The sequence below is a fragment of the Rattus norvegicus genome, chromosome 10, assembly GCF_021556685.1.
Source record: "Rattus norvegicus strain SHRSP/BbbUtx chromosome 10, alternate assembly SHRSP_T2T, whole genome shotgun sequence".
NCBI classification, from domain to species: domain Eukaryota; kingdom Metazoa; phylum Chordata; class Mammalia; order Rodentia; family Muridae; genus Rattus; species Rattus norvegicus.
In genome coordinates this window covers 61,889,627-61,903,289 of record NC_141543.1, presented here as the reverse complement: position 1 = coordinate 61,903,289, position 13,663 = coordinate 61,889,627, and positions in this window count along the sequence as shown.

The following is a 13,663-nucleotide window of genomic DNA, read 5'->3' as shown; positions in this document are numbered from 1 at the left end:
CTAAGTGGTCCAATTTCTCACCAACCCCAGCGGCTAGGCAATTCACCGGAGCCTTTGAGCTCCTGAGCTGCAGGCTTGGCGTTGCCTGCCCTAAGTTGGCTTTGAGATAATTCCATAGGCCCTTTCCTGATGAGGGCAGAAGCACAGGGATAAGGCAACTGGCCAACTAGGGCTTTGCCTCTCCTCTTCTCCTTCTTCCTAGCCACCTGTTCCCTCTCCCTCATCCTTCTCTCCCCTGCCTTGAATTTCCTTACCACTTTCTGAGAAGGATGGGAGGTTACCACAGAAGCTGGTATGACATGGTTCAGGGTAATTGGTCCTGCAAAGGATCTGCCAGTGCCTTCAGCCACAGTAACTAAATCTGTGGACACTAACGCTCAGCACTAGTTTTGAACAAATTAATGGGTAAGTACCCTCGTTGGCTTCATGTTGCTGTGATAAAACATCATAGCCAAAAGCCACTTAGGGAGGAGGGGTTTCTGTTTGTTTGTTTGTTTGTTTGTCTATATACCTCAACATAGTTGATCGTTGAGAAAAATCAGAGCACTGACTCAAAGCAGGAACTGAAGCAGAGGTCATGGAGGAGTGCAGCTTACTGGTTTGCTTTTTAGGATTGTCCAGCCTGTTTTCCTACACAACCCAGGACCACAAGCTCATGGGTAGCGCAGCCTATGCTGAGCTGGGACCTTTTTCACATCAATCATTAATCAAGAAAGTGACCCATAGACTTGCCTACAGGCCAATCTGATAGAAGCAGTTTCTTGAGTGAGGTTCCCTTTCCTTGGGTGGCTGTAGTTTGTGTTGAGTTGACAGAAGGTAACCAGCACAGTGAGCAAATGAATAATTAACAGAAGCCTGCGCAGCTGAACTTGCCCTTGAGGGGGATGTTCTTTGAGCAAAGAACACTGCTCTACAACACAGACTTCCTTGGGGTCCACCCAGGACTGTGTCTCCCAGGGACTAAAGTGACCTGTAAAGTATGTTTATGCAGTCAAATGAATGATCCAAGTGTCAATAATTTAGAAACAAGCCTGTAGCGTGAGCAATCGGAAGTGAGCAGAAATCAATACACTCCTTTCCTGGTGTGGAAATAGAAAACAAACTTCATTTTACTCCAGCCCTGGGCTAGAAAAAGCAAATGAATGGTTCTTGTCAAGGGACTCCTGTGCCACCTCTCTGCCCAGAGCCCATATCAGAAAGGGCAGAGAGGTAGCAGACAAGCTCTGACCTCTTCCCAGAAGTCTCTGAGTGAATTCTAGGTACACACATGCATGTATAGAAAAATGGAGTTGCCATGGAATGCCTTGTGTATTCCATGCATACCCATGGCTGCAGAGATCTGTAAACACAAATCAATACAAACGTGTGTACTCACACCAGAGACGTGTGTGTGTGTGTGTGTGTGTGTGTGTGTGTGTGTGTGTGTGTGTGTGTGTGTGTGCAGATGAATATTAAACTCTGGAAGTAAGAACTCCATTAGTGGGCTGAAATTGAAACCTGGACGTGGCTCTCTAGGGGAGAGTCTGATCCCTTATCTTTTCCAGATTCTAAAACCTGTACGAATTCCTCAGACTGTGCCCCTTCCTCCCCTTCCTCCCCTTCCTCCCCTTCCTCCCCTTCCTCCCCTTCCTCCCCTTCCTCCCCTTCCTCCCCTTCCTCTTCTTCCTCCCCTTCCTCTTCTTCCTCCCCTCCCTCCATCTCTATTGCCAACCCCAAAGAAATTATGTCATTCTGACCCTAAATGACTTTCCTCACATTCTCTATATAAGGCCATTTGTTTACATGGAGCTCATATAGATTTCTCCGCATAAAGGCCAGCTGTCCAGCAAACTTAATTTCCCCTTGCCATTTGCAAGTATAGGATGTGGACATCTTTGAGGGCCTGTCTACTGCCATACCTTGTTCTCATACTTTGGCAGTAGAGGACAGAGGATGGGCTTTTGCATAGGAGGCTGGAAAGCTTTCTAGGATGAAGTACACACTTTGGAGTCAAATCTATGAACAATATCCCAATTTTGAACCTTCTTCACTCAGACAGTGTGACTGTGGTTGTGTTTCAAAACCTATGTTGGCTTTAGTTACTCCATCACTGAAAGAGAAATGGTGGCTGCTATATCCTGGGACTACTACGAGGATTCAGTGAGATGCACCATGTGTGATGACCAACAGAGAGGCACTCGGCCAGCCATCACTGCAAAATAACCAACAAAATCTTACAGGCAAATTCCGAGTCTCACTCCCAAGACTGCATAGAGGCCATTGCTCTGGTGTGAAGAGAATATGTTTTGTTTGTCCACTCTGCAATTCCACAGCCATCTACAGTCCCTTGAAATTCTGCTTGCAAACAGGCCAGTTCCTGCCGAAATCTAACTCCTTCAAATGCAATTAGTAGCAGCCAGCTCCCACTTTCACCATCCTGCCTCAGAATCCCTTCGAATAACTTGACAAATGCCTTAGGCACTTTTTTTTCTCATTGCAAGTGACAATCTACCACATGTTTTGCCATTGCATAAGGTGTTGTTTTGCCAGGCTTCTGTGAGACTTTCTTCACCACCTACCAGCCAATCTCAAAAACTGCTGCCACACTTTTGCCCGTGTTTTATTATGGGGCCTCCCACTTCAGAGACCAAGGACTGTATTAACTTGCTGTTGCTGTGTAACAATGAAAGGTCTTGGCATCATGTGCCTGCTTCTTGCCTATTTCCCTGTGGTCTGGAGATCAAAGGGGAAATAATAAATGATGAAGGACGAAGATCTGACACACACGGTGAGGATGTGTGTCATCAGCTAGCTATCACTGGCTAGCATGCCACCTCCTCACACCATGATGCTTAATGACAGATACTCACCTCAACTCCACACTCATATTCCTGTGAGGTCTTAAGGAAGACACCTCATCTCTCACTAGAGCATCTCAAAGTGTCAACCCTGAGAGAAGCAACTGGTAATCCTCCCTCCGTTGTCAGCTCAGTGGGGATCACACTGTGTCCCATAAACACTGATGTTGCACAGAACTGAGGGCCTGTTTCATCTGGGTCCCTCATTGACCTCACAGGACAGTGATGGATAGCACATGTGACAAGCACTGGGCGCTTGTCAATGCTAACTCACCAATGCTAATAAGATTGGTGCTGGCTGCACCGTAGATAACAGTGGACTTGGAGATCAGACCTTATCAGGTTTGCCTGTATCCTTGTTACTTTGTGTGTGTGTGTGTGTGTGTGTGTGTGTGTGTGTGTGTGTGTGTGTGTGTGTGTGAAATAAGCTTATCTTGGTTATCCTCAGCTTCTTCAACTTTAAAATGGGCAATATAATTCTATCTATCCCCAAGTACTTTTGAAGATGAATTAGAATATACCTAGTTTAAACTTTGGTTCTAAGCCCTCACATGCTTATGATGGGAGCATTCCAAAACCTTCATGAGGGCCACAGCCAGCCTCTTCCCCTCTCATCCCCCTTCCTGTTGGCGCAATACTCAGCCAAGAGTCTCAGCTTTAAGCCCTGACTCCTGAACTCCTGGACTCTGATTATTATTTAGACATGGATCTTAATTCTCTGAACTGAAGTTTTTCATATGTAGATAAAAATATAAAACCAGCACCGACCTATGGGCACTGTTAGAAAAACTAGATGAGATGCAGGTGCAAAGCCCAAGGACCTAGCCCCAGGACCTGACCCCAGGCTGGGTCTAGCTACTCTGAGAGATCTACAGAGAGGCCAGAATAGGCCATGCATCCAGAATTCACAGTCCAGAATTGATGCTAGCAAGCCACTGTGCCCAAAGCAGCAATGACACTGACATTCTTTTTTTTAAATATAGATTTATTTATTTATTTATTTATTTATTTATTTATTTATTTATTTATTTAATGTGTATGGGTACACTGTCACTGTCTTCAGAAACACCAGAAGAGGGCATCAGGTTACATTACAAATGGTTGTGAGCCACCATGTGGTCGCTGGGATTTGAACTCAGGACCTCTGGAAGAGCAGTCAGTGCTCTTAACCTCTGAGCCATCTCTCCAGCTGACACTGACATTCTTTTTTTTTTTTTATTAACTTGAGTATTTCTTATATACATTTTGAGTGTTATTCCCTTTCCCGGTTTCTGGGCAAACATCCCCCTCCCCCCTCCCCTTCCTCATGGGTGTTCCCCTCCCAACCCTCCCCCCATTGCCGCCCTCCCCCCATAGACTAGTTCACTGGGGGTTCAGTCTTAGCAGGACCCAGGGCTTCCCCTTCCACTGGTGCTCTTACTAGGATATTCATTGCTACCTATGGGGTCAGAGTCCAGGGTCAGTCCATGTATAGTCTTTAGGTAGTGGCTTAGTCCCTGGAAGCTCTGGTTGCTTGGCATTGTTGTACTTTTGGGGTCTCGAGCCCCTTCAAGCTCTTCCAGTTCTTTCTCTGATTCCTTCAATAGGGGACCTATTCTCAGTTCAGTGGTTTGCTGCTGGCATTCGCCTCTGTATTTGCTGTATTCTGGCTGTGTCTCTCAGGAGCGATCTACATCCGGCTCCTGTCGGTCTGCACTTCTTTGCTTCATCCATCTTGTCTAATTGGGTGGCTGTATATGTATGGGCCACATGTGGGGCAGGCTCTGAATGGGTGTTCCTTCAGTCTCTGTTTTAATCTTTGCCTCTCCCTTCCCTGCCAAGGGTATTCTTTTTCCTCATTTAAAGAAGGAGTGAAGCATTCACATTTTGATCATCTGTCTTGAGTTTCGTTTGTTCTAGGGATCTAGGGTAATTCAAGCATTTGGGCTAATAGCCACTTATCAATGAGTGCATACCATGTATGTCTTTCTGTGATTGGGTTAGCTCACTCAGGATGATATTTTCCAGTTCCAACCATTTGCCTACGAATTTCATAAACTCGTTGTTTTTGATAGCTGAGTAATATTCCATTGTGTAGATGTACCACATTTTCTGTATCCATTCCTCTGTTGAAGGGCATCTGGGTTCTTTCCAGTTTCTGGCTATTATAAATAAGGCTGCGATGAACATAGTGGAGCACGTGTCTCTTTTATATGTTGAGGCATCTTTTGGGTATATGCCCAAGAGAGATATAGCTGGATCCTCAGGCAGTTCAATGTCCAATTTTCTGAGGAACCTCCAGACTGATTTCCAGAATGGTTTTACCAGTCTGCAATCCCACCAACAATGGAGGAGTGTTCCTCTTTCTCCACATCCTCGCCAGCATCTGCTGTCACCTGAGTTTTTGATCTTAGCCATTCTCACTGGTGTGAGGTGAAATCTCAGGGTTGTTTTGATTTGCATTTCCCTTATGACTAAAGATGTTGAACATGTCTTTAGGTGTTTCTCAGCCATTCGGCATTCCTCAGCTGTGAATTCTTTGTTTAGCTCTGAACCCCATTTTTTAATAGGGTTATTTGTTTCCCTGTGGTCTAACTTCTTGAGTTCTTTGTATATTTTGGATATAAGGCCTCTATCTGTTGTAGGATTGGTAAAGATCTTTTCCCAATCTGTTGGTTGCGTTTTGTCCTAACCACAGTGTCCTTTGCCTTACAGAAGCTTTGCAGTTTTATGAGATCCCATTTGTCGATTCTTGATCTTAGAGCATAAGCCATTGGTGTTTTGTTCAGGAAAATTTTTCCAGTGCCCATGTGTTCCAGATGCTTCCCTAGTTTTTCTTCTATTAGTTTGAGTGTGTCTGGTTTGATGTGGAGGTCCTTGATCCACTTGGACTTAAGCTTTGTACAGGGTGATAAGCATGGATCGATCTGCATTCTTCTACATGTTGCCCTCCAGTTGAACCAGCACCATTTGCTGAAAATGCTATCTTTTTTCCATTGGATGGTTTTGGCTCCTTTGTCAAAAATCAAGTGACCATATGTGTGTGGGTTCATTTCTGGGTCTTCAATTCTATTCCATTGGTCTATCTGTCTGTCTCTGTACCAATACCATGCAGTTTTTATCACTATTGCTCTGTAATACTGCTTGAGTTCAGGGATAGTGATTCCCCCTGAAGTCCTTTTATTGTTGAGGATAGCTTTAGCTATCCTGGGTTTTTTGTTATTCCAGATGAATTTGCAAATTGTTCTGTCTAACTCTTTGAAGAATTGGATTGGTATTTTGATGGGGATTGCATTGAATCTGTAGATCGCTTTTGGTAAAATGGCCATTTTTACTATATTAATCCTGCCAATCCATGAGCATGGGAGATCTTTCCATCTTCTGAGGTCTTCTTCAATTTCTTTCCTCAGTGTCTTGAAGTTCTTATTGTACAGATCTTTTACTTGCTTGGTTAAAGTCACACCGAGGTACTTTATATTATTTGGGTCTATTATGAAGGGTGTCGTTTCCCTAATTTCTTTCTCGGCTTGTTTCTCTTTTGTATAGAGGAAGGCAACTGATTTATTTGAGTTAATTTTATACCCAGCCACTTTGTTGAAGTTGTTTATCAGCTTTAGTAGTTCTCTGGTGGAACTTTTGGGATGACTTAAATATACTATCATGTCATCTGCAAATAGTGATATTTTGACCTCTTCTTTTCCGATCTGTATCCCTTTGATCTCCTTTTGTTGTCTGATTGCTCTGGCTAGAACTTCAAGAACTATATTGAATAAGTAGGGAGAGAGTGGGCAGCCTTGTCTAGTCCCTGATTTTAGTGGGATTGCTTCAAGTTTCTCTCCATTTAGTTTAATGTTAGCAACTGGTTTGCTGTATATGGCTTTTACTATGTTTAGGTATGGGCCTTGAATTCCTATTCTTTCCAGGACTTTTATCATGAAGGGGTGTTGAATTTTGTCAAATGCTTTCTCAGCATCTAATGAAATGATCATGTGGTTCTGTTCTTTCAGTTTGTTTATATAATGGATCACGTTGATGGTTTTCCGTATATTAAACCATCCCTGCATGCCTGGGATGAAGCCTACTTGATCATGGTGGATGATTGTTTTGATGTGCTCTTGAATTCGGTTTGCCAGAATTTTATTGAGTATTTTTGCGTCGATATTCATAAGGGAAATTGGTCTGAAGTTCTCTTTCTTTGTTGGGTCTTTGTGTGGTTTAGGTATAAGAGTAATTGTGGCTTCGTAGAAGGAATTCGGTAGGGCTCCATCTGTTTCAATTTTGTGGAATAGTTTGGATAATATTGGTATGAGGTCTTCTATGAAGGTTTGATAGAATTCTGCACTAAACCCGTCTGGACCTGGGCTCTTTTTGGTTGGGAGACCTTTAATGACTGCTTCTATTTCCTTAGGAGTTATGGGGTTGTTTAACTGGTTTATCTGTTCCTGATTTAACTTCGATACCTGGTATCTGTCTAGGAAATTGTCCATTTCCTGAAGATTTTCAAATTTTGTTGAATATAGGTTTTTATAGTAAGATCTGATGATTTTTTGAATTTCCTCTGAATCTGTAGTTATGTCTCCCTTTTCATTTCTGATTTTGTTAATTTGGAGGCACTCTCTGTGTCCTCTCATTAGTCTGGCTAAGGGTTTATCTATCTTGTTGATTTTCTCAAAGAACCAACTTTTGGTTCTGTTGATTCTTTCTATGGTCCTTTTTGTTTCTACTTGGTTGATTTCAGCTCTGAGTTTGACTATTTCCTGCCTTCTACTCCTCCTGGGTGTATTTGCTTCTTTTTGTTCTAGAGCTTTTAGGTGTGCTGTCAAGCTGCTGACATATGCTCTTTCCTGTTTCTTTCTGCAGGCACTCAGCGCTATGAGTTTTCCTCTTAGCACAGCTTTCATTGTGTCCCATAAGTTTGAGTATGTTGTATCTTCATTTTCATTAAATTCTAAAAAGTTTTTAATTTCTTTCTTTATTTCTTCCTTGACCAGGTTATCATTGAGTAGAGCATTGTTCAATTTCCACATATATGTGGGCATTCTTCCCTTATTGTTATTGAAGACCAGTTTTAGGCCGTGGTGGTCCGATAGCACGCATGGGATTATTTCTATCTTTCTGTACCTGTTGAGGCCCGTTTTTTGACCAATTATATGGTCAATTTTGGAGAAAGTACCATGAGGAGCTGAGAAGAAGGTATATCCTTTTGCTTTAGGATAGAATGTTCTATAAATATCCGTTAGGTCCATTTGGCTCATGACTTCTCTTAGTCTGTCGACATCACTGTTTAATTTCTGTTTCCATGATCTGTCCATTGATGAGAGTGGGGTGTTGAAATCTCCCACTATTATTGTGTGAGGTACAATGTGTGTTTTGAGCTTTAGTAAGGTTTCTTTTACGTATGTAGGTGCCCTTGTATTTGGGGCATAGATATTTAGGATTGAGAGTTCATCTTGGTGGATTTTTCCTTTGATGAATATGAAGTGTCCTTCCTTATCTTTTTTGATGACTTTTAGTTGGAAATTGATTTTTGTTTGATATTAGAATGGCTACTCCAGCTTGCTTCTTCTGACCATTTGCTTGGAAAGTTGTTTTCCAGCCTTTCACTCTGAGGTAGTGTCTGTCTTTGTCTCTGAGGTGTGTTTCCTGTAGGCAGCAGAATGCAGGGTCCTCGTTGCGTATCCAGTTTGTTAATCTATGTCTTTTTATTGGGGAGTTGAGGCCATTGATATTGAGAGATATTAAGGAATAGTGATTATTGTTTCCCTTTATATTCATATTTGGATGTGAGGTTATGTTTGTGTGCTTTCATTCTCTTTGTTTTGTTGCCAAGACGATTAGTTTCTTGCTTCTTCTAGGGTATAGCTTGCCTCCTTATGTTGGGCTTTACCATTTATTATCCTTTGTAGTGCTGGATTTGTAGAAAGATATTGTGTAAATTTGGTTTTGTCATGGAATATCTTGGTTTCTCCATCAATGTTAATTGAGAGTTTTGCTGGATACAGTAACCTGGGCTGGCATTTGTGTTCTCTTAGGGTCTGTATGACATCAGTCCAGGATCTTCTGGCCTTCATAGTTTCTGGCGAGAAGTCTGGTGTGATTCTGATAGGTCTCCCTTTATATGTTACTTGACCTTTTTCCCTTACTGCTTTTAATATTCTTTCTTTATTTTGTGCGTTTGGTGTTTTGACAATTATGTGACGGGAGGTGTTTCTTTTCTGGTCCAATCTATTTGGAGTTCTATAGGCTTCTTGTATGTCTATGGGTATCTCTTTTTTTAGGTTAGGGAAGTTTTCTTCTATGATTTTGTTGAAGATATTTACTGGTCCTTTGAGCTGGGAGTCTTCACTCTCTTCTATACCCATTATCCTTAGGTTTGATCTTCTCATTGAGTCCTGGATTTCCTGTATGTTTTGGACCAGTAGCTTTTTCCGCTTTACATTATCTTTGACAGTTGAGTCAATGATTTCTATGGAATCTTCTGCTCCTGAGATTCTCTCTTCCATCTCTTGTATTCTGTTGGTGAAGCTTGTATCTACAGCTCCTTGTCTCTTCTTTTGGTTTTCTATATCCAGGGTTGTTTCCATGTGTTCTTTCTTGATTGCTTCTATTTCCATTTTTAATTCCTTCAACTGTTTGATTGTGTTTTCCTGGAATTCTTTCAGGGATTTTTGCGATTCCTCTCTGTAGGCTTCTACTTGTTTATTAATGTTTTCCTGTGTTTCCCTAAGTGTGTTCATGTCTTTCTTGAAGTCCTCCAGCATCATGATCAAATATGATTTTGAAACTAGATCTTGCTTTTCTGGTGTGTTTGGATATTCCATGTTTGTTTTGGTGGGAGAATTGGGCTCCGATGATGGCATGTAGTCTTGGTTTCTGTTGCTTGGGTTCCTGCGCTTGCCTCTCGCCATCAGATTATCTCTAGTGTTACTTTGTTCTGCTATTTCTGACAGTGGCTAGACTGACCTATAAGCCTGTGTGTCAGGAGTGCTGTAGACCTGTTTTCCTCTCTTTCAGTCAGTTATGGGGACAGAGTGTTCTGCTTTCGGGCGTGTAGTTTTTCCTCTCTACAGGTCTTCAGCTGTTCCTGTGGGCCTATGTCTTGAGTTCACCAGGCAGCTTTCTTGCAGCAGAAAATTTGGTCTTACCTGTGGTCCTGAGGCTCAGGTTCGCTCGTGGGGTGCTGCCCAGGGGCTCTCTGCAGCGGCAGCAACCAGGAAGACCTGTGCCGCCCCTTCCGGGAGCTTCAGTGCACCAGGGTTCCAGATGGTCTTTGGCTTTTTCCTCTGGCGTCCGAGATGTGTGTGCAGGGAGCAGTCTCTTCTGGTTTCCCAGGCTTGTCTGCCTCTCTGAAGGTTTAGCTCTCCCTCCCACGGGATTTGGGTGCAGAGAACTGTTTATCTGGTCTGTTTCTTTCAGGTTCCGGCGGTGTCTCAGGCAAGTGTCCTGCTGCTCCTGGGCCCTCCCCCACGGGAGCCCAGAGGCCTTATACAGTTTCCTCTTGGGCCAGGGATGTGGGCAGGGGTGAGCAGTGTTGGTGGTCTCTTCCGCTCTGCAGCCTCAGGAGTGCCCATCTGACCAGGCGGGTGGGTCTCTCTCTCACCGGGTCTGGGAGTAGAGAGCTGCTGCGGGCCAGGATCCGTGGGTGTGGGACTTCCGGTAAACACAGAACGTGCCCGGTCCTAGAGAAATTCTGCTTCCGTGTGTCCCAAGCTCACCAGGCAGCTTTCTTGCAGCAGAAAATTTGGTCTTACCTGTGGTCCCGAGGCTTAGGTTCGCTCGTGGGGTGCTGCCCAGGGGCTCTCTGCAGCGGCAGCCGACACTGACATTCTTACTCCATCACTTTCCTTCTCTCTTTTGGTCACCACCTGGCTTCAGTCAAATATTACGTTCTTTCAGCCTGAAAGTCAGAGACAATGAGCTTAAAGTCAAACTCCCTTGGGAAGCTGCTGAACTTCTTCCAGCCTGTTTCCTCACCTGCAAATCCAAGGATTAAATGAAACAATGGCTATTGTATGTTTAGTCCTGGGCCTGGCATTGTTGACATGCTAAGCTGATTCTTCTTTCTCGAACAGCTCCTGTTACCTTCTTACTCTTTGGCTTGTAAAATTAGGCCCTCTCACCTCCAAATGTGTGCTGCATCCACATGTTCCATGCCCTTTGTCCCCATTAGTTTCTGCATGGTGCCACCATCCTCTTCCACCCTGTTCATACTCTCTCCTAACATCAGCTCTCTTTGATGAGGAACATTCATGGATCTTATCTTTTCACTTTTTCTTGGGTTTCTTGCCCCCTTGGGTTCTTACCCTCACCTGACGCTGGGCTTGCTCTGGCATGGAGGCAGTGATAAATGTGTAACAGGAGGATGGGAAGATTCTTGAAAAGTGTTTGTGTCCTGGACCTGTCCTTGCTTATAACTCCTGAAACCCTGAGTTAGTTTCATAAGTGAGCCCAGGGTAGCCTATTAGAGAATGCCAAGAATAAGGAGATGCCTCTCAGCATGGGTTGTTATGAACCATTCAACTCCCACCAACCTGCCTACTGCCCATAGATGCAGGTTAAACAGAAGAAACAATTGTGGAACGCAGACTAGACTGCTGAACCAGAAAATTCTAAGTGAAAAGATGATAATTTGGACCCCTGAGTTTTAGGTGTTTTGTTACACAGTATAAGCCGACTGTTAAGTTTTCTCCCAGAGGCTAGCACTCAGGCAATTTAGAAATCTAATTAGTTCCAAAACATCGATTCCAGTCTCCTGGCCATAGGCTCACTCGTGGGCAGAACTAAACCTATCTAGCATGTAGAGTCTCCTGGCCACCTATTTGTTTGAAAAGGGACATGTGACCCATTTCAACCCAAGGAGAGTGAGGTTCTTTGGAAGAATTGGTGAATAAAGCCTTTTGGTAATTATGAAAACCTTTTAGAAGGTTTCTTCTTCCTTTCAGTTTTTCTGCATACTTAGATAGCTACAAACTGCCTGGTCTCAGTTTCATAAAAAAAAGTTGCCTGAAGACAGAGACAGGGTTGGGAGAACCCTTCAAAGGTATGCTAGAGCCACAGGATTCAGCTGGCCCTGGCATCACATCACACCTGGGCTTCCCAGAAGTGTGAGTCAGCTGTCTCCCATCCTCCCCCATGGCGATCCCAACTGTGGTTTCTCAACTTCGATTTGACTCCTCAGATGGAGAATAAATCTCTTAAGTGTCCATTCTTCACCGCTCTGTGTGCTCTTCTCTCCCCAGCCTTATAGCATGTGGTGACCAAAGAGTAAAAATCCTGATGCCTCTGAGCATCTTCCTCAGAGATTTTAAACCAAATAGTGACCCAAGGAACCACCTCTTCAGTGCTTAAAGCTGTGGGAAACAAGACTCACAACGGCCACATGGCCTGCACACAAAGAAAGCAGTTATCACAGAAACAGCAAATGAAGCAAATATATCCAAGAGGCAAGGAATAGAGAAAGCAATACTGGAGGAGAGAGAGGGAGGGAAGAAGAGAAGGAAGGAGAGAGGGAGTTCTTGGCATTAAAATCTCAGTTCTGATCGTTGTTAGACCCAGCTGTGGCACTGTCTCTGCTCAGCTCATCGAATCTGCCTTTTCTAGAACACTGGAAAACAATGCATTGCCTCTTTGGCTTAATCCTGCTCGAGGTTGATTTCTGTCACTTACAGTTGAATGGCTCTAATGTGTGTCTACTCCTATCTCCTAATAGGTTTCCTAATGACATATTCAACAGTTAAGATATCGCTTCTCTAGCACTTTGGCTTACAGTTTAACTTTACTGATGTTCCACTCTATGTCACTTTCTCTCAGATCCAGAGCCTTACCATAATCTTGAACTCCACCTTCCATGCCTCATACATGACTGCAACATAGGCATAATGGACTAGCTTTAGAGTCAGAAGACCTGAGTCTACCTCCAAGCTCAAAGGATGATCTGAACTTGGAAATCAAACACACTTGCTCTCTCAGGCCAATATCTCAGCTCCAGTTTTATTTGTCCCCTTCCATACTCTGTCCCAAGTACAAAACCATGGAATCTCTTGAACTCATTCACAATATTCTCACCCACTATGGTCAAGGTCCTTGCTGTTTGTCCCATCTCCGATTCTCAGCCCATTGAGCTTCATTGGAAATTAAGAAGTCACAGGCCAGCACTTCTTACCCATAGTTCCATGGGCCTACGTTGAGCGTTAAGGATACAGGGTACACCGATGGGCCAGAGATCAATCAAACCTAGTCTCGTTTTGTCAAGCTTTCTATCTGATAAGAACATATACTTAAAAATGCACAATATCATTATGGTACAAGTAGTGCTATAATTCAAAGCAATGAACGTGTGGTGTGTACTTCTGCTGCCTGGAACTCACGTAAGCCTTGAGCACAATCCCTAGCATCACATTAGTAGACATGGTAGCATGCTTGTATTACTAGCACTTGAGAAGTGGAGGCAAGGGGACCAGAAGTTTGAGACCATCCTTGGCTACATAGCAAACATGGGCTACACTACAACAAGCCAACCTGCTAGAAAACGTGCCCTAAATGCTGCTGATTTCTGACTTTAGTCCTGTAAACCAATAAGTTAAAGGTTCTGGTGATATTTCTCAGTAGCAGAGCACTTGTCTAGCGTCCCAAGTTCAATTCAAGAACCTTAGACAAAAGGAGAAATTAATATTAAACAAACGGTATTCTGAGCAGAAGGCAGATGCAGAGTTCATAGCTCAGCATTTACAATAGGGCCCGCTAAGTAGAAGATATGATACAACCACAGAGGAGTCAATGAACCAAAGTCCATCCTCCTGGTAAGACAAACTTTCAAGAGCTCGTAAGGCTGGGCATATGGGAAGCAG